The 20,440-nt window shown below is 54.6% G+C and overlaps 1 protein-coding gene across 1 annotated transcript in view; it reads right to left on the reverse strand.

Moving 5' to 3' along the window:
• The window catches only part of LOC146862603 (kynurenine/alpha-aminoadipate aminotransferase, mitochondrial-like), an 829,492-nt gene that overhangs the window by 646,895 nt on the left and 162,157 nt on the right, over nucleotides 1-20,440 (reverse strand). The gene's annotated exons all lie outside the window — the stretch shown is intronic.

Below are 20,440 nucleotides of genomic sequence, written 5' to 3' on the forward strand. Positions count from 1 at the left end.
GTTCTGCTGACATGGTTCTCTGACTCTAGGGCAGCTCTGCTGACCTGGTTCTTTCCCTCTGGAGCAGCTCTGCTGACCTGGTTCTCTCCCTCTAACGCAGCTCTACTGACCTGGTTTCTCTGGCTCTACCGCGGCTCTGCTGACCTGGTTCTCTGGCTCTAGAGCAGCTCTGCTGACCTGGTTCTTGGGCTCTAGAGCAGCTCTGCTGATCTGGTTCTCTGGCTCTAAAGCAGCTCTGCTGACCTGGTTCTATGGCTCTAGAACAGCTCTGCTGACCTAGTTCTCAGGCCACAGAGCAGCTCGGCTGATCTGGTTCTTTGGCTCTACAACAGCTCTGCTGACCTGGTTCTCTGGCTCTAAAGCAGCTCTGCTGACCTGGTTCTATGGCTCTAAAGCAGCTCTGCTAGCCTAGTTCTCTGGCTCTAAAGCAGCTCTGCTGACCTGCTTCTCTCCCTCTAAAGCAGCTCTGCTGACCTGGTTTCTCTGGCTCTACAGCTGCTCTGCTGACCTGCTTCTCTCCCTCTAAAGCAGCTCTGCTGACCTGGTTTCTCTGGCTCTACAGCAGCTCTGCTGACCTGGTTCTCTGGCTCTAAAGCAGCTCTGCTGACCCGGTTCTATGGCTCTGAAGCAGTTCTGCTGACCTGGTTCTCTGGTCTCTAGAGCAGCTCTGCTGACCTGGTCCATTGGCTCTAAAGCAGACCTGCTGACCTGGTTCTCTCCCTCTAAAGCAGCTCTGCTGACCTGGTTCTCTCGCTCTAAAGCAACTCTACTGACCTGGTTTCTCTGGCTGTAGAGCAGCACTGCTAACCTGGTTTCTTTGGCTCTACAGCAGCTCTGCTGACCTGGTTCTCGTCTTCTAGAGCAGCTCTGCTGACCTGGGTCTCTGGCTCTAAAGCAGCTCTGCTGACCTGGTTCTCTGGCTCTAAAGCATCTCTGCTGACCTGGTTCTCTGGCTTTAGAGCAGCTCTGCTGACCTGGTTCTCTGCCTCTAGAGCAGCTCTGCTGACCTGGTTTCTCTGGCTCTACAGAAGGTCTGCTGACCTGGTTCTCCGGCTCTAGAACAGCTCTGCTGACCTAGTTCTCAGGCCACAGAGCAGCTCGGCTGATCTGGTTCTTTGGCTCTACAACAGCTCTGCTGACCTGGTTCTCTGGCTCTAAAGCAGCTCTGCTGACTCGGTTCTATGGCTCTAAAGCAGTTCTGCTGACATGGTTCTCTGACTCTAGGGCAGCTCTGCTGACCTGGTTCTTTCCCTCTGGAGCAGCTCTGCTGACCTGGTTCTCTCCCTCTAACGCAGCTCTACTGACCTGGTTTCTCTGGCTCTACCGCGGCTCTGCTGACCTGGTTCTCTGGCTCTAGAGCAGCTCTGCTGACCTGGTTCTTGGGCTCTAGAGCAGCTCTGCTGATCTGGTTCTCTGGCTCTAAAGCAGCTCTGCTGACCTGGTTCTATGGCTCTAAAGCAGCTCTGCTGACTTGGTTCTCTGGCCTCTAGAGCAGCTCTGCTGACCTGGTTCTCTGGCTCTAAAGCAGCTCTGCTGACCTGGTTCTATTGCTCTAAAGCAGCTCTGCTAGCCTAGCTCTCTGGCTCTAAAGCAGCTCTGCTGACCTGCTTCTCTCCCTCTAAAGCAGCTCTGCTGACCTGGTTTCTCTGGCTCTACAGCAGCTCTGCTGACCTGGTTCTCTGGCTCTAGAGCAGCTCTGCTGACCTGGTTCTCTGGCTCTACAACAGCTCTGCTGACCTGGTTCTTTGGCTCTAAAGCAGCTCTGCTGACCCGGTTCTATGGCTCTAAAGCAGTTCTGCTGACCTGGTTCTCTGGTCTCTAGAGCAGCTCTGCTGACCTGGTCCATTGGCTCTAAAGCAGACCTGCTGACCTGGTTCTCTCCCTCCAAAGCAGCTCTGCTGACCTGGTTCTCTCGCTCTAAAGCAGCTCTACTGACCTGGTTTCTCTGGCTCTACAGCAGCTCTGCTGACCTGGTTCTCTGGCTCTACAGCAGCTCTGCTGACCTGGTTCTCAGCTTCTAGAGCAGCTCTGCTGACCTGGGTCTCTGCCTCTAGAGCAGCTCTGCTGACCTGGTTCTCTGGCTCTAAAGCAGCTCTGCTGACCTAGTTCTCTCCCTCCAAATCAGCTTCGCTTACCTGGTTCTCTGGCTCTAGAGCAGCTCTGCTGACCTGGTCCTCTGCCTCTAGAGCAGCTCTGCTGACCTGGTTCTCTCGCTCTAAAGCAACTCTACTGACCTGGTTTCTCTGGCTGTAGAGCAGCACTGCTAACCTGGTTTCTTTGGCTCTACAGCAGCTCTGCTGACCTGGTTCACGTCTTCTAGAGCAGCTCTGCTGACCTGGGTCTCTGGCTCTAAAGCAGCTCTGCTGACCTGGTTCTCTGGCTCTAAAGCATCTCTGCTGACCTGGTTCTCTGGCTATAGAGCAGCTCTGCTGACCTGGTTCTCTGCCTCTAGAGCAGCTCTGCTGACCTGGTTACTCTGGCTCTACAGCAGGTCTGCTGACCTGGTTCTCTGGCTCTAGAACAGCTCTGCTGACCTAGTTCTCAGGCTACAGAGCAGCTCGGCTGATCTGGTTCTCTGGCTCTACAACAGCTCTGCTGACCTGGTTCTCTGGCTCTAAAGCAGCTCTGCTGACTCGGTTCTATGGCTCTAAAGCAGTTCTGCTGACATGGTTCTCTGGCTCTGGGGCAGCTCTGCTGACCTGGTTCTCTCCCTCTGGAGCAGCTCTGCTGACCTGGTTCTCTCCCTCTAAAGCAGCTCTACTCACCTGGTTTCTCTGGCTCTACAGCGGCTCTGCTGACCTGGTTCTCTGGCTCTAGAGCAGCTCTGCTGACCTGGTTCTTGGGCTCTAGAGCAGCTCTGCTGATCTGGATCTCTGGCTCTAAAGCAGCTCTGCTGACCTGGTTCTATGGCTCTAAAGCAGCTCTGCTGACTTGGTTCTCAGGCCTCTAGAGCAGCTCTGCTGACCTGGTTCTCTGGCTCTGAAGCAGCTCTGCTGACCTGGTTCTATGGCTCTAAAGCAGCTCTGCTAGCCTAGTTCTCTGGCTCTAAAGCAGCTCTGCTGACCTGCTTCTCTCCCTCTAAAGCAGCTCTGCTGACCTGGTTTCTCTGGCTCTACAGCTGCTCTGCTGACCTCCTTCTCTCCCTCTAAAGCAGCTCTGCTGACCTGGTTTCTCTGGCTCTACAGCAGCTCTGCTGACCTGGTTCTCTGGCTCTAAAGCAGCACTGCTGACCCAGTTCTATGGCTCTAAAGCAGTTCTGCTGACCTGGTGCTCTGGTCTCTAGAGCAGCTCTGCTGACCTGGTCCATTGGCTCTAAAGCAGACCTGCTGACCTGGTTCTCGTCTTCTAGAGCAGCTCTGCTGACCTGGGTCTCTGCCTCTAGAGCAGCTCTGCTGACCTGGTTCTCTGGCTCTAAAGCAGCTCTGCTGACCTAGTTCTCTCCCTCCAAATCAGCTTCGCTTACCTGGTTCTCTGGCTCTAGAGCAGCTCTGCTGACCTGGTCCTCTGCCTCTAGAGCAGCTCTGCTGACCTGGTTCTCTCGCTCTAAAGCAACTCTACTGACCTGGTTTCTCTGGCTGTAGAGCAGCACTGCTAACCTGGTTTCATTGGCTCTACAGCAGCTCTGCTGACCTGGTTCACGTCTTCTAGAGCAGCTCTGCTGACCTGGGTCTCTGGCTCTAAAGCAGCTCTGCTGACCTGGTTCTCTGGCTCTAAAGCATCTCTGCTGACCTGGTTCTCTGGCTATAGAGCAGCTCTGCTGACCTGGTTCTCTGCCTCTAGAGCAGCTCTGCTGACCTGGTTCTCTGGCTCTAAAGCAGCTCTGCTGACTCAGTTCTATGGCTCTAAAGCAGTTCTGCTGACATGGTTCTCTGGCTCTAGGGCAGCTCTGCTGACCTGTTTCTCTCCCTCTGGAGCAGCTCTGCTGACCTGGTTCTCTCCCTCTAAAGCAGCTCTACTGACCTGGTTTCTCTGGCTCTACAGCGGCTCTGCTGACCTGGTTCTCTGGCTCTAGAGCAGCTCTGCTGACCTGGTTCTTGGGCTCTAGAGCAGCTCTGCTGATCTGGTTCTCTGGCTCTAAAGCAGCTCTGCTGACCTGGTTTCTCTGGCTCTACAGCAGCTCTGCTGACCCGGTTCTATGGCTCTAAAGCAGTTCTGCTGACCTGGTTCTCTGGCTCTAGAGCAGCTCTGCTGACCTGGTTCTTGGGCTCTAGAGCAGCTCTGCTGATCTGGTTCTCTGGCTCTAAAGCAGCTCTGCTGACCTGCTTCTCTCCCTCTAAAGCAGCTCTGCTGACCTGGTTTCCCTGGCTCTACAGCAGCTCTGCTGACCTGCTTCTCTCCCTCTAAAGCAGCTCTGCTGACCTGGTTTCTCTGGCTCTACAGCAGCTCTGCTGACCTGGTTCTCTGGCTCTAAAGCAGCTCTGCTGACCCGGTTCTATGGCTCTAAAGCAGTTCTGCTGACCTGGTTCTCTCCCTCTAAAGCAGCTCTGCTGACCTGGTTCTCTCGCTCTAAAGCAGCTTTACTGACCTGGTTTCTCTGGCTCTAGAGCAGCACTGCTAACCTGGTTTCTTTGGCTTTACAGCAGCTCTGCTGACCTGGTTCTCGTCTTCTAGTGCAGCTCTGCTGACCTGGGTCTCTGGCTCTAAAGCAGCTCTGCTGACCTGGTTCTCTGGCTTTAGAGCAGCTCTGCTGACCTGGTTCTCTGCCTCTAGAGCAGCTGTGCTGACCTGGTTTCTCTGGCTCTACAGCAGGTCTGCTGACCTAGTTCTCTGGCTCTAGAACAGCTCTGCTGACCTAGTTCTCAGGCTATAGAGCAGCTCGGCTGATCTGGTTCTCTGGCTCTACAACAGCTCTGCTGACCTGGTTCTCTGGCTCTAAAGCAGCTCTGCTGACCCGGTTCTATGGCTCTAAAGCAGTTCTGCTGACATGGTTCTCTGGCTCTAGGGCAGCTCTGCTGACCTGGTTCTCTCCCTCTGGAGCAGCTCTGCTGACCTGGTTCTCTCCCTCTAAAGCAGCTCTACTCACCTGGTTTCTCTGGCTCTACAGCGGCTCTGCTGACCTGGTTCTCTGGCTCTAGAGCAGCTCTGCTGACCTGGTTCTTGTGCTCTAGAGCAGCTCTGCTGTTCCGGTTCTCTGGCTCTAAAGCAGCTCTGCTGACCTGGTTCTATGGCTCTAAACCAGCTCTGCTGACTTGGTTCTCTGGCCTCTAGAGCAGCTCTGCTGACCTGGTTCTCTGGCTCTAAAGCAGCTCTGCTGACCTGGTTCTATGGCTCTAAAGCAGCTCTGCTAGCCTAGTTCTCTGGCTCTAAAGCAGCTCTGCTGACCTGCTTCTCTCCCTCTAAAGCAGTTCTGCTGACCTGGTTTCTCTGGCTCTACAGCTGCTCTGCTGACCTGCTTCTCTCCCTCTAAAGCAGCTCTGCTGACCTGGTTTCTCTGGCTCTACAGCAGCTCTCCTGACCTGGTTCTCTGGCTCTAAAGCAGCTCTGCTGACCCGGTTCTATGGCTCTAAAGCAGTTCTGCTGACCTGGTTCTCTGGTCTCTAGAGCAGCTCTGCTGACCTGGTCCATTGGCTCTAAAGCAGACCTGCTGACCTGGTTCTCTCCCGCTAAAGCAGCTCTGCTGACCTGGTTCTCTCGCTCTAAAGCAACTCTACTGACCTGGTTTCTCTGGCTGTAGAGCAGCACTGCTAACCTGGTTTCTTTGGCTCTACAGCAGCTCTGCTGACCTGGTTCTCGTCTTCTAGAGCAGCTCTGCTGACCTGGGTCTCTGTCTCTAAAGCAGCTCTGCTGACCTGGTTCTCTGGCTCTAAAGCATCTCTGCTGACCTGGTTCTCTGGCTTTAGAGCAGCTCTGCTGACCTGGTTCTCTGCCTCTAGAGCAGCTCTGCTGACCTGGTTTCTCTGGCTCTACAGCAGGTCTGCTGACCTGGTTCTCTGGCTCTAGAACAGCTCTGCTGACCTAGTTCTCAGGCCACAGAGCAGCTCGGCTGATCTGGTTCTCTGGCTCTACAACAGCTCTGCTGACCTGGTTCTCTGGCTCTAAAGCAGCTCTGCTGACTCGGTTCTATGGCTCTAAAGCAGTTCTGCTGACATGGTTCTCTGGCTCTAGGGCAGCTCTGCTGACCTGGTTCTCTCCTTCTGGAGCAGCTCTGCTGACCTGGTTCTCTCCCTCTAAAGCAGCTCTACTGACCTGGTTTCTCTGGCTCTACAGCAGCTCTGCTGACCTGGTTCTCTGGCTCTAGAGCAGCTCTGCTGACCTGGTTCTTGGGCTCTAGAGCAGCTCTGCTGATCTGGTTCTCTGGCTCTAAAGCAGCTCTGCTGACCTGGTTCTATGGCTCTAAAGCAGCTCTGCTGACCTGGTTCTATTGCTCTAAAGCAGCTCTGCTAGCCTAGCTCTCTGGCTCTAAAGCAGCTCTGCTGACCTGCTTCTCTCCCTCTAAAGCAGCTCTGCTGACCTGGTTTCTCTGGCTCTACAGCAGCTCTGCTGACCTGGTTCTCTGGCTCTAGAGCAGCTCTGCTGACCTGGTTCACTGGCTCTACAACAGCTCTGCTGACCTGGTTCTTTGGCTCTAAAGCAGCTCTGCTGACCCGGTTCTATGGCTCTAAAGCAGTTCTGCTGACCTGGTTCTCTGGTCTCTAGAGCAGCTCTGCTGACCTGGTCCATTGGCTCTAAAGCAGACCTGCTGACCTGGTTCTCTCCCTCCAAAGCAGCTCTGCTGACCTGGTTCTCTCGCTCTAAAGCAGCTCTACTGACCTGGTTTCTCTGGCTCTACAGCAGCTCTGCTGACCTGGTTCTCTGGCTCTACAGCAGCTCTGCTGACCTGGTTCTCAGCTTCTAGAGCAGCTCTGCTGACCTGGGTCTCTGCCTCTAGAGCAGCTCTGCTGCCCTGGTTCTCTGGCTCTAAAGCAGCTCTGCTGACCTAGTTCTCTCCCTCCAAATCAGCTTCGCTTACCTGGTTCTCTGGCTCTAGAGCAGCTCTGCTGACCTGGTCCTCTGCCTCTAGAGCAGCTCTGCTGACCTGGTTCTCTCGCTCTAAAGCAACTCTACTGACCTGGTTTCTCTGGCTGTAGAGCAGCACTGCTAACCTGGCTTCTTTGGCTCTACAGCAGCTCTGCTGACCTGGTTCACGTCTTCTAGAGCAGCTCTGCTGACCTAGGTCTCTGGCTCTAAAGCAGCTCTGCTGACCTGGTTCTCTGGCTCTAAAGCATCTCTGCTGACCTGGTTCTCTGGCTATAGAGCAGCTCTGCTGACCTGGTTCTCTGCCTCTAGAGCAGCTCTGCTGACCTGGTTTCTCTGGCTCTATAGCAGGTCTGCTGACCTGGTTCTCTGGCACTAGAACAGCTCTGCTGACCTAGTTCTCAGGCTACAGAGCAGCTCGGCTGATCTGGTTCTCTGGCTCTACAACAGCTCTGCTGACCTGGTTCTCTGGCTCTAAAGCAGCTCTGCTGACTCGGTTCTATGGCTCTAAAGCAGTTCTGCTGACATGGTTCTCTGGCTCTAGGGCAGCTCTGCTGACCTGGTTCTCTCCCTCTGGAGCAGCTCTGCTGACCTGGTTCTCTCCCTCTAAATCAGCTCTACTCACCTGGTTTCTCTGGCTCTACAGTGGCTCTGCTGACCTGGTTCTCTGGCTCTAGAGCAGCTCTGCTGACCTGGTTCTTGGGCTCTAGAGCAGCTCTGCTGATCTGGATCTCTGGCTCTAAAGCAGCTCTGCTGACCTGGTTCTATGGCTCTAAAGCAGCTCTGCTGACTTGGTTCTCTGGCCTCTAGAGCAGCTCTGCTGACCTGGTTCTCTGGCTCTGAAGCAGCTCTGCTGACCTGGTTCTATGGCTCTAAAGCAGCTCTGCTAGCCTAGTTCTCTGGCTCTAAAGCAGCTCTGCTGACCTGCTTCTCTCCCTCTAAAGCAGCTCTGCTGACCTGGTTTCTCTGGCTCTACAGCTGCTCTGCTGACCTGCTTCTCTCCCTCTAAAGCAGCTCTGCTGACCTGGTTTCTCTGGCTCTACAGCAGCTCTGCTGACCTGGTTCTCTGGCTCTAAAGCAGCACTGCTGACCCAGTTCTATGGCTCTAAAGCAGTTCTGCTGACCTGGTTCTCTGGTCTCTAGAGCAGCTCTGCTGACCTGGTCCATTGGCTCTAAAGCAGACCTGCTGACCTGGTTCTCTCCCTCTAAAGCAGCTCTGCTGACCTGGTTCTCCCGCTCTAAAGCAACGATACTGACCTGGTTTCTCTGGCTGTAGAGCAGCACTGCTAACCTGGTTTCTTTGGCTCTACAGCAGCTCTGCTGACCTGGTTCTCGTCTTCTAGAGCAGCTCTGCTGACCTGGGTCTCTGGCTCTAAAGCAGCTCTGCTGACCTGGTTCTCTGGCTCTAAAGCATCTCTGCTGACCTAGTTCTCTGGCTTTAGAGCAGCTCTGCTGACCTGGTTCTCTGCCTCTAGAGCAGCTCTGCTGACCTGGTGTCTCTGGCTCTACAGCAGGTCTGCTGACCTGGTTCTCTGGCTCTAGAACAGCTCTGCTGACCTAGTTCTCAGGCTACAGAGCAGCTCGGCTGATCTGGTTCTCTGGCTCTACAACAGCTCTGCTGACCTGGTTCTCTGGCTCTAAAGCAGCTCTGCAGACTCGGTTCTATGGCTCTAAAGCAGTTCTGCTGACATGGTTCTCTGGCTCTAGGGCAGCTCTGCTGACCTGTTTCTCTCCCTCTGGAGCAGCTCTGCTGACCTGGTTCTCTCCCTCTAAAGCAGCTCTACTGACCTGGTTTCTCTGGCTCTACAGCGGCTCTGCTGACCTGGTTCTCTGGCTCTAGAGCAGCTCTGCTGACCTGGTTCTTGGGCTCTAGAGCAGCTCTGCTGATCTGGTTCTCTGGCTCTAAAGCAGCTCTGCTGACCTGGTTTCTCTGGCTCTACAGCAGCTCTGCTGACCCGGTTCTCTGGCTCTACAGCTGCTCTGCTGACCTGCTTCTCTCCCTCTAAAGCAGCTCTGCTGACCTGGTTTCTCTGGCTCTACAGCAGCTCTGCTGACCTGGTTCTCTGGCTTTAGAGCAGCTCTGCTGACCTGGTTCTCTGCCTCTAGAGCAGCTCTGCTGACCTGGTTTCTCTGGCTCTACAGCAGGTCTGCTGACCTGGTTCTCTGGCTCTAGAACAGCTCTGCTGACCTAGTTCTCAGGCTACAGAGCAGCTCGGCTGATCTGGTTCTCTGGCTCTACAACAGCTCTGCTGACCTGGTTCTCTGGCTCTAAAGCAGCTCTGCTGACCCGGTTCTATGGCTCTAAAGCAGTTCTGCTGACATGGTTCTCTGGCTCTAGGGCAGCTCTGCTGACCTGGTTCTCTCCCTCTGGAGCAGCTCTGCTGACCTGGTTCTCTCCCTCTAAAGCAGCTCTACTCACCTGGTTTCTCTGGCTCTACAGCGGCTCTGCTGACCTGGTTCTCTGGCTCTAGAGCAGCTCTGCTGACCTGGTTCTTGGGCTCTAGAGCAGCTCTGCTGATCTGGTTCTCTGGCTCTAAAGCAGCTCTGCTGACCTGGTTCTATGGCTCTAAAGCAGCTCTGCTGACTTGGTTCTCTGGCCTCTAGAGCAGCTCTGCTGACCTGGTTCTCTGGCTCTAAAGCAGCTCTGCTGACCTGGTTCTATGGCTCTAAAGCAGCTCTGCTAGCCTAGTTCTCTGGCTCTAAAGCAGCTCTGCTGACCTGCTTCTCTCCCTCTAAAGCAGCTCTGCTGACCTGGTTTCTCTGGCTCTACAGCTGCTCTGCTGACCTGCTTCTCTCCCTCTAAAGCAGCTCTGCTGACCTGGTTTCTCTGGCTCTACAGCAGCTCTGCTGACCTGGTTCTCTGGCTCTAAAGCAGCTCTGCTGACCCGGTTCTATGGCTCTAAAGCAGTTCTGCTGACCTGGTTCTCTGGTCTCTAGAGCAGCTCTGCTGACCTGGTCCATTGGCTCTAAAGCAGACCTGCTGACCTGGTTCTCTCCCTCTAAAGCAGCTCTGCTGACCTGGTTCTCTCGCTCTAAAGCAACTCTACTGACCTGGTTTCTCTGGCTGTAGAGCAGCACTGCTAACCTGGTTTCTTTGGCTCTACAGCAGCTCTGCTGACCTGGTTCTCGTCTTCTAGAGCAGCTCTGCTGACCTGGGTCTCTGGCTCTAAAGCAGCTCTGCTGACCTGGTTCTCTGGCTCTAAAGCATCTCTGCTGACCTGGTTCTCTGGCTTTAGAGCAGCTCTGCTGACCTGGTTCTCTGCCTCTAGAGCAGCTCTGCTGACCTGGTTTCTCTGGCTCTACAGAAGGTCTGCTGACCTGGTTCTCCGGCTCTAGAACAGCTCTGCTGACCTAGTTCTCAGGCCACAGAGCAGCTCGGCTGATCTGGTTCTTTGGCTCTACAACAGCTCTGCTGACCTGGTTCTCTGGCTCTAAAGCAGCTCTGCTGACTCGGTTCTATGGCTCTAAAGCAGTTCTGCTGACATGGTTCTCTGACTCTAGGGCAGCTCTGCTGACCTGGTTCTTTCCCTCTGGAGCAGCTCTGCTGACCTGGTTCTCTCCCTCTAACGCAGCTCTACTGACCTGGTTTCTCTGGCTCTACCGCGGCTCTGCTGACCTGGTTCTCTGGCTCTAGAGCAGCTCTGCTGACCTGGTTCTTGGGCTCTAGAGCAGCTCTGCTGATCTGGTTCTCTGGCTCTAAAGCAGCTCTGCTGACCTGGTTCTATGGCTCTAAAGCAGCTCTGCTGACTTGGTTCTCTGGCCTCTAGAGCAGCTCTGCTGACCTGGTTCTCTGGCTCTAAAGCAGCTCTGCTGACCTGGTTCTATTGCTCTAAAGCAGCTCTGCTAGCCTAGCTCTCTGGCTCTAAAGCAGCTCTGCTGACCTGCTTCTCTCCCTCTAAAGCAGCTCTGCTGACCTGGTTTCTCTGGCTCTACAGCAGCTCTGCTGACCTGGTTCTCTGGCTCTAGAGCAGCTCTGCTGACCTGGTTCTCTGGCTCTACAACAGCTCTGCTGACCTGGTTCTTTGGCTCTAAAGCAGCTCTGCTGACCCGGTTCTATGGCTCTAAAGCAGTTCTGCTGACCTGGTTCTCTGGTCTCTAGAGCAGCTCTGCTGACCTGGTCCATTGGCTCTAAAGCAGACCTGCTGACCTGGTTCTCTCCCTCCAAAGCAGCTCTGCTGACCTGGTTCTCTCGCTCTAAAGCAGCTCTACTGACCTGGTTTCTCTGGCTCTACAGCAGCTCTGCTGACCTGGTTCTCTGGCTCTACAGCAGCTCTGCTGACCTGGTTCTCAGCTTCTAGAGCAGCTCTGCTGACCTGGGTCTCTGCCTCTAGAGCAGCTCTGCTGACCTGGTTCTCTGGCTCTAAAGCAGCTCTGCTGACCTAGTTCTCTCCCTCCAAATCAGCTTCGCTTACCTGGTTCTCTGGCTCTAGAGCAGCTCTGCTGACCTGGTCCTCTGCCTCTAGAGCAGCTCTGCTGACCTGGTTCTCTCGCTCTAAAGCAACTCTACTGACCTGGTTTCTCTGGCTGTAGAGCAGCACTGCTAACCTGGTTTCTTTGGCTCTACAGCAGCTCTGCTGACCTGGTTCACGTCTTCTAGAGCAGCTCTGCTGACCTGGGTCTCTGGCTCTAAAGCAGCTCTGCTGACCTGGTTCTCTGGCTCTAAAGCATCTCTGCTGACCTGGTTCTCTGGCTATAGAGCAGCTCTGCTGACCTGGTTCTCTGCCTCTAGAGCAGCTCTGCTGACCTGGTTTCTCTGGCTCTACAGCAGGTCTGCTGACCTGGTTCTCTGGCTCTAGAACAGCTCTGCTGACCTAGTTCTCAGGCTACAGAGCAGCTCGGCTGATCTGGTTCTCTGGCTCTACAACAGCTCTGCTGACCTGGTTCTCTGGCTCTAAAGCAGCTCTGCTGACTCGGTTCTATGGCTCTAAAGCAGTTCTGCTGACATGGTTCTCTGGCTCTGGGGCAGCTCTGCTGACCTGGTTCTCTCCCTCTGGAGCAGCTCTGCTGACCTGGTTCTCTCCCTCTAAAGCAGCTCTACTCACCTGGTTTCTCTGGCTCTACAGCGGCTCTGCTGACCTGGTTCTCTGGCTCTAGAGCAGCTCTGCTGACCTGGTTCTTGGGCTCTAGAGCAGCTCTGCTGATCTGGATCTCTGGCTCTAAAGCAGCTCAGCTGACCTGGTTCTATGGCTCTAAAGCAGCTCTGCTGACTTGGTTCTCAGGCCTCTAGAGCAGCTCTGCTGACCTGGTTCTCTGGCTCTGAAGCAGCTCTGCTGACCTGGTTCTATGGCTCTAAAGCAGCTCTGCTAGCCTAGTTCTCTGGCTCTAAAGCAGCTCTGCTGACCTGCTTCTCTCCCTCTAAAGCAGCTCTGCTGACCTGGTTTCTCTGGCTCTACAGCTGCTCTGCTGACCTCCTTCTCTCCCTCTAAAGCAGCTCTGCTGACCTGGTTTCTCTGGCTCTACAGCAGCTCTGCTGACCTGGTTCTCTGGCTCTAAAGCAGCACTGCTGACCCAGTTCTATGGCTCTAAAGCAGTTCTGCTGACCTGGTGCTCTGGTCTCTAGAGCAGCTCCGCTGACCTGGTCCATTGGCTCTAAAGCAGACCTGCTGACCTAGTTCTCTTCCTCTAAAGCAGCTCTGCTGACCTGGTTCTCTCGCTCTAAAGCAACTCTACTGACCTGGTTTCTCTGGCTGTAGAGCAGCACTGCTAACCTGGTTTCTTTGGCTCTACAGCAGCTCTGCTGACCTGGTTCTCGTCTTCTAGAGCAGCTCTGCTGACCTGGGTCTCTGCCTCTAGAGCAGCTCTGCTGACCTGGTTCTCTGGCTCTAAAGCAGCTCTGCTGACCTAGTTCTCTCCCTCCAAATCAGCTTCGCTTACCTGGTTCTCTGGCTCTAGAGCAGCTCTGCTGACCTGGTCCTCTGCCTCTAGAGCAGCTCTGCTGACCTGGTTCTCTCGCTCTAAAGCAACTCTACTGACCTGGTTTCTCTGGCTGTAGAGCAGCACTGCTAACCTGGTTTCATTGGCTCTACAGCAGCTCTGCTGACCTGGTTCACGTCTTCTAGAGCAGCTCTGCTGACCTGGGTCTCTGGCTCTAAAGCAGCTCTGCTGACCTGGTTCTCTGGCTCTAAAGCATCTCTGCTGACCTGGTTCTCTGGCTATAGAGCAGCTCTGCTGACCTGGTTCTCTGCCTCTAGAGCAGCTCTGCTGACCTGGTTTCTCTGGCTCTACAGCAGGTCTGCTGACCTGGTTCTCTGGCTCTAGAACAGCTCTGCTGACCTAGTTCTCAGGCTACAGAGCAGCTCGGCTGATCTGGTTCTCTGGCTCTACAACAGCTCTGCTGACCTGGTTCTCCGGCTCTAAAGCAGCTCTGCTGACTCGGTTCTATGGCTCTAAAGCAGTTCTGCTGACATGGTTCTCTGGCTCTAGGGCAGCTCTGCTGACCTGGTTCTCTCCCTCTGGAGCAGCTCTGCTGACCTGGTTCTCTCCCTCTAAAGCAGCTCTACTCACCTGGTTTCTCTGGCTCTACAGCGGCTCTGCTGACCTGGTTCTCTGGCTCTAGAGCAGCTCTGCTGACCTGGTTCTTGGGCTCTAGAGCAGCTCTGCTGATCTGGATCTCTGGCTCTAAAGCAGCTCTGCTGACTCGGTTCTATGGCTCTAAAGCAGTTCTGCTGACATGGTTCTCTGGCTCTAGGGCAGCTCTGCTGACCTGGTTCTCTCCCTCTGGAGCAGCTCTGCTGACCTGGTTCTCTCCCTCTAAAGCAGCTCTGCTGACCTGGTTTCTCTGGCTCTACAGCTGCTCTGCTGACCTCCTTCTCTCCCTCTAAAGCAGCTCTGCTGACCTGGTTTCTCTGGCTCTACAGCAGCTCTGCTGACCTGGTTCTCTGGCTCTAAAGCAGCACTGCTGACCCAGTTCTATGGCTCTAAAGCAGTTCTGCTGACCTGGTGCTCTGGTCTCTAGAGCAGCTCTGCTTACCTGGTCCATTGGCTCTAAAGCAGACCTGCTGACCCGGTTCTCTCCCTCTAAAGCAGCTCTGCTGACCTGGTTCTCTCGCTCTAAAGCAACTCTACTGACCTGGTTTCTCTGGCTGTAGAGCAGCACTGCTAACCTGGTTTCTTTGGCTCTACAGCAGCTCTGCTGACCTGGTTCTCGTCTTCTAGAGCAGCTCTGCTGACCTGGGTCTGTGGCTCTAAAGCAGCTCTGCTGACCTGGTTCTCTGGCTCTAAAGCATCTCTGCTGACCTGGTTCTCTGGCTTTAGAGCAGCTCTGCTGACCTGGTTCTCTGCCTCTAGAGCAGCTCTGCTGACCTGGTGTCTCTGGCTCTACAGCAGGTCTGCTGACCTGGTTCTCTGGCTCTAGAACAGCTCTGCTGACCTAGTTCTCAGGCTACAGAGCAGCTCGGCTGATCTGATTCTCTGGCTCTACAACAGCTCTGCTGACCTGGTTCTCTGGCTCTAAAGCAGCTCTGCTGACTCGGTTCTATGGCTCTAAAGCAGTTCTGCTGACATGGTTCTCTGGATCTAGGGCAGCTCTGCTGACCTGTTTCTCTCCCTCTGGAGCAGCTCTGCTGACCTGGTTCTCTCCCTCTAAAGCAGCTCTACTGACCTGGTTTCTCTGGCTCTACAGCGGCTCTGCTGACCTGGTTCTCTGGCTCTAGAGCAGCTCTGCTGACCTGGTTCTTGGGCTCTAGAGCAGCTCTGCTGATCTGGTTCTCTGGCTCTAAAGCAGCTCTGCTGACCTGGTTTCTCTGGCTCTACAGCAGCTCTGCTGACCCGGTTCTCTGGCTCTAGAACAGCTCTGCTGACCTAGTTCTCAGGCTACAGAGCAGCTCGGCTGATCTGGTTCTCTGGCTCTACAACAGCTCTGCTGACCTGGTTCTCCGGCTCTAAAGCAGCTCTGCTGACTCGGTTCTATGGCTCTAAAGCAGTTCTGCTGACATGGTTCTCTGGCTCTAGGGCAGCTCTGCTGACCTGGTTCTCTCCCTCTGGAGCAGCTCTGCTGACCTGGTTCTCTCCCTCTAAAGCAGCTCTACTCACCTGGTTTCTCTGGCTCTACAGCGGCTCTGCTGACCTGGTTCTCTGGCTCTAGAGCAGCTCTGCTGACCTGGTTCTTGGGCTCTAGAGCAGCTCTGCTGATCTGGATCTCTGGCTCTAAAGCAGCTCTGCTGACTCGGTTCTATGGCTCTAAAGCAGTTCTGCTGACATGGTTCTCTGGCTCTAGGGCAGCTCTGCTGACCTGGTTCTCTCCCTCTGGAGCAGCTCTGCTGACCTGGTTCTCTCCCTCTAAAGCAGCTCTGCTGACCTGGTTTCTCTGGCTCTACAGCTGCTCTGCTGACCTCCTTCTCTCCCTCTAAAGCAGCTCTGCTGACCTGGTTTCTCTGGCTCTACAGCAGCTCTGCTGACCTGGTTCTCTGGCTCTAAAGCAGCACTGCTGACCCAGTTCTATGGCTCTAAAGCAGTTCTGCTGACCTGGTGCTCTGGTCTCTAGAGCAGCTCTGCTTACCTGGTCCATTGGCTCTAAAGCAGACCTGCTGACCCGGTTCTCTCCCTCTAAAGCAGCTCTGCTGACCTGGTTCTCTCGCTCTAAAGCAACTCTACTGACCTGGTTTCTCTGGCTGTAGAGCAGCACTGCTAACCTGGTTTCTTTGGCTCTACAGCAGCTCTGCTGACCTGGTTCTCGTCTTCTAGAGCAGCTCTGCTGACCTGGGTCTGTGGCTCTAAAGCAGCTCTGCTGACCTGGTTCTCTGGCTCTAAAGCATCTCTGCTGACCTGGTTCTCTGGCTTTAGAGCAGCTCTGCTGACCTGGTTCTCTGCCTCTAGAGCAGCTCTGCTGACCTGGTGTCTCTGGCTCTACAGCAGGTCTGCTGACCTGGTTCTCTGGCTCTAGAACAGCTCTGCTGACCTAGTTCTCAGGCTACAGAGCAGCTCGGCTGATCTGATTCTCTGGCTCTACAACAGCTCTGCTGACCTGGTTCTCTGGCTCTAAAGCAGCTCTGCTGACTCGGTTCTATGGCTCTAAAGCAGTTCTGCTGACATGGTTCTCTGGATCTAGGGCAGCTCTGCTGACCTGTTTCTCTCCCTCTGGAGCAGCTCTGCTGACCTGGTTCTCTCCCTCTAAAGCAGCTCTACTGACCTGGTTTCTCTGGCTCTACAGCGGCTCTGCTGACCTGGTTCTCTGGCTCTAGAGCAGCTCTGCTGACCTGGTTCTTGGGCTCTAGAGCAGCTCTGCTGATCTGGTTCTCTGGCTCTAAAGCAGCTCTGCTGACCTGGTTTCTCTGGCTCTACAGCAGCTCTGCTGACCCGGTTCTATGGCTCTAAAGCAGTTCTGCTGACCTGGTTCTCTGGCTCTAGAGCAGCTCTGCTGACCTGGTTCTTGGGCTCTAGAGCAGCTCTGCTGATCTGGTTCTCTGGCTCTAAAGCAGCTCTGCTGACCTGCTTCTCTCCCTCTAAAGCAGCTCTGCTGACCTGGTTTCTCTGGCTCTACAGCAGCTCTGCTGACCTGCTTCTCTCCCTCTAAAGCAGCTCTGCTGACCTGGTTTCTCTGGCTCTACAGCAGCTCTGCTGACCTGGTTCTCTGGCTCTAAAGCAGCTCTGCTGACCCGGTTCTATGGCTCTAAAGCAGTTCTGCTGACCTGGTTCTCTGGTCTCGAGAGCAGCTCTGCTTACCTGGTCCATTGGCTCTAAAGCAGACCTGCTGACCTGGTTCTCTCCCTCTAAAGCAGCTCTGCTGACCTGGTTCTCTCGCTCTAAAGCAGCTTTACTGACCTGGTTTCTCTGGCTCTAGAGCAGCACTGCTAACCTGGTTTCTTTGGCTCTACAGCAGCTCTGCTGACCTGGTTCTCGTCTTCTAGTGCAGCTCTGCTGACCTGGGTCTCTGGCTCTAAAGCAGCTCTGCTGACCTGCTTCTCTGGCTTTAGAGCAGCTCTGCTGACCTGGTTCTCTGCCTCTAGAGCAGCTGTGCTGACCTGGTTTCTCTGGCTCTACAGCAGGTCTGCTGACCTAGTTCTCTGGCTCTAGAACAGCTCTGCTGACCTAGTTCTCAGGCTACAGAGCAGCTCGGCTGATCTGGTTCTCTGGCCCTACAACAGCTCTGCTGACCTGGTTCTCTGGCTCTAAAGCAGCTCTGCTGACCCGGTTCTATGGCTCTAAAGCAGTTCTGCTGACATGGTTCTCTGGCTCTAGGGCAGCTCTGCTGACCTGGTTCTCTCCCTCTGGAGCAGCTCTGCTGACCTGGTTCTCTCCCTCTAAAGCAGCTCTACTCACCTGGTTTCTCTGGCTCTACAGCGGCTCTGCTGACCTGGTTCTCTGGCTCTAGAGCAGCTCTGCTGACCTGGTTCTTGTGCTCTAGAGCAGCTCTGCTGATCCGGTTCTCTGGCTCTAATGCAGCTCTGCTGACCTGGTTCTATGGCTCTAAACCAGCTCTGCTGACTTGGTTCTCTGGCCTCTAGAGCAGCTCTGCTGACCTGGTTCTCTGGCTCTAAAGCAGCTCTGCTGACCTGGTTCTATGGCTCTAAAGCAGCTCTGCTAGCCTAGTTCTCTGGCTCTAAAGCAGCTCTGCTGACCTGCTTCTCTCCCTCTAAAGCAGTTCTGCTGACCTGGTTTCTCTGGCTCTACAGCTGCTCTGCTGACCTGCTTCTCTCCCTCTAAAGCAGCTCTGCTGACCTGGTTTCTCTGGCTCTACAGCAGCTCTCCTGACCTGGTTCTCTGGCTCTAAAGCAGCTCTGCTGACCCGGTTCTATGGCTCTAAAGCAGTTCTGCTGACCTGGTTCTCTGGTCTCTAGAGCAGCTCTGCTGACCTGGTGCATTGGCTCTAAAGCAGACCTGCTGACCTGGTTCTCTCCGGCTAAAGCAGCTCTGCTGACCTGGTTCTCTCGCTCTAAAGCAACTCTACTGACCTGGTTTCTCTGGCTGTAGAGCAGCACTGCTAACCTGGTTTCTTTGGCTCTACAGCAGCTCTGCTGACCTGGTTCTCGTCTTCTAGAGCAGCTCTGCTGACCTGGGTCTCTGTCTCTAAAGCAGCTCTGCTGACCTGGTTCTCTGGCTCTAAAGCATCTCTGCTGACCTGGTTCTCTGGCTTTAGAGCAGCTCTGCTGACCTGGTTCTCTGCCTCTAGAGCAGCTCTGCTGACCTGGTTTCTCTGGCTCTACAGCAGGTCTGCTGACCTGGTTCTCTGGCTCTAGAACAGCTCTGCTGACCTAGTTCTCAGGCCACAGAGCAGCTCGGCTGATCTGGTTCTCTGGCTCTACAACAGCTCTGCTGACCTGGTTCTCTGGCTCTAAAGCAGCTCTGCTGACTCGGTTCTATGGCTCTAAAGCAGTTCTGCTGACATGGTTCTCTGGCTCTAGGGCAGCTCTGCTGACCTGGTTCTCTCCTTCTGGAGCAGCTCTGCTGACCTGGTTCTCTCCCTCTAAAGCAGCTCTACTGACCTGGTTTCTCTGGCTCTACAGCAGCTCTGCTGACCTGGTTCTCTGGCTCTAGAGCAGCTCTGCTGACCTGGTTCTTGGGCTCTAGAGCAGCTCTGCTGATCTGGTTCTCTGGCTCTAAAGCAGCTCTGCTGACCTGGTTCTATGGCTCTAAAGCAGCTCTGATGACTTGGTTCTCTGGCCTCTAGAGCAGCTCTGCTGACCTGGTTCTCTGGCTCTAAAGCAGCTCTGCTGACCTGGTTCTATTGCTCTAAAGCAGCTCTGCTAGCCTAGCTCTCTGGCTCTAAAGCAGCTCTGCTGACCTGCTTCTCTCCCTCTAAAGCAGCTCTGCTGACCTGGTTTCTCTGGCTCTACAGCAGCTCTGCTGACCTGGTTCTCTGGCTCTAGAGCAGCTCTGCTGACCTGGTTCACTGGCTCTACAACAGCTCTGCTGACCTGGTTCTTTGGCTCTAAAGCAGCTCTGCTGACCCGGTTCTATGGCTCTAAAGCAGTTCTGCTGACCTGGTTCTCTGGTCTCTAGAGCAGCTCTGCTGACCTGGTCCATTGGCTCTAAAGCAGACCTGCTGACCTGGTTCTCTCCCTCCAAAGCAGCTCTGCTGACCTGGTTCTCTCGCTCTAAAGCAGCTCTACTGACCTGGTTTCTCTGGCTCTACAGCAGCTCTGCTGACCTGGTTCTCTGGCTCTACAGCAGCTCTGCTGACCTGGTTCTCAGCTTCTAGAGCAGCTCTGCTGACCTGGGTCTCTGCCTCTAGAGCAGCTCTGCTGACCTGGTTCTCTGGCTCTAAAGCAGCTCTGCTGACCTAGTTCTCTCCCTCCAAATCAGCTTCGCTTACCTGGTTCTCTGGCTCTAGAGCAGCTCTGCTGACCTGGTCCTCTGCCTCTAGAGCAGCTCTGCTGACCTGGTTCTCTCGCTCTAAAGCAACTCTACTGACCTGGTTTCTCTGGCTGTAGAGCAGCACTGCTAACCTGGTTTCTTTGGCTCTACAGCAGCTCTGCTGACCTGGTTCACGTCTTCTAGAGCAGCTCTGCTGACCTAGGTCTCTGGCTCTAAAGCAGCTCTGCTGACCTGGTTCTCTGGCTCTAAAGCATCTCTGCTAACCTGGTTCTCTGGCTATAGAGCAGCTCTGCTGACCTGGTTCTCTGCCTCTAGAGCAGCTCTGCTGACCTGGTTTCTCTGGCTCTACAGCAGGTCTGCTGACCTGGTTCTCTGGCTCTAGAACAGCTCTGCTGACCTAGTTCTCAGGCTACAGAGCAGCTCGGCTGATCTGGTTCTCTGGCTCTACAACAGCTCTGCTGACCTGGTTCTCTGGCTCTAAAGCAGCTCTGCTGACTCGGTTCTATGGCTCTAAAGCAGTTCTGCTGACATGGTTCTCTGGCTCTAGGGCAGCTCTGCTGACCTGGTTCTCTCCCTCTGGAGCAGCTCTGCTGACCTGGTTCTCTCCCTCTAAATCAGCTATACTCACCTGGTTTCTCTGGCTCTACAGTGGCTCTGCTGACCTGGTTCTCTGGCTCTAGAGCAGCTCTGCTGACCTGGTTCTTGGGCTCTAGAGCAGCTCTGCTGATCTGGATCTCTGGCTCTAAAGCAGCTCTGCTGACCTGGTTCTATGGCTCTAAAGCAGCTCTGCTGACTTGGTTCTCTGGCCTCTAGAGCAGCTCTGCTGACCTGGTTCTCTGGCTCTGAAGCAGCTCTGCTGACCTGGTTCTATGGCTCTAAAGCAGCTCTGCTAGCCTAGTTCTCTGGCTCTAAAGCAGCTCTGCTGACCTGGTTCTTGGGCTCTAGAGCAGCTCTGCTGATCTGGATCTCTGGCTCTAAAGCAGCTCTGCTGACCTGGTTCTATGGCTCTAAAGCAGCTCTGCTGACTTGGTTCTCTGGCCTCTAGAGCAGCTCTGCTGACCTGGTTTTCTGGCTCTAGAGCAGCTCTGCTGATCTGGATCTCTGGCTCTAAAGCAGCTCTGCTGACCTGGTTCTCTGGCTCTAGAGCAGCTCTGCTGACCTGGTTCTTGGGCTCTAGAGCAGCTCTGCTGATCTGGATCTCCGGCTCTAAAGCAGCTCTGCTGACCTGGTTCTA

The sequence above is a fragment of the Triturus cristatus genome, chromosome 2_2 (assembly GCF_964204655.1).
Source record: "Triturus cristatus chromosome 2_2, aTriCri1.1, whole genome shotgun sequence".
Lineage (NCBI taxonomy): Eukaryota > Metazoa > Chordata > Amphibia > Caudata > Salamandridae > Triturus > Triturus cristatus.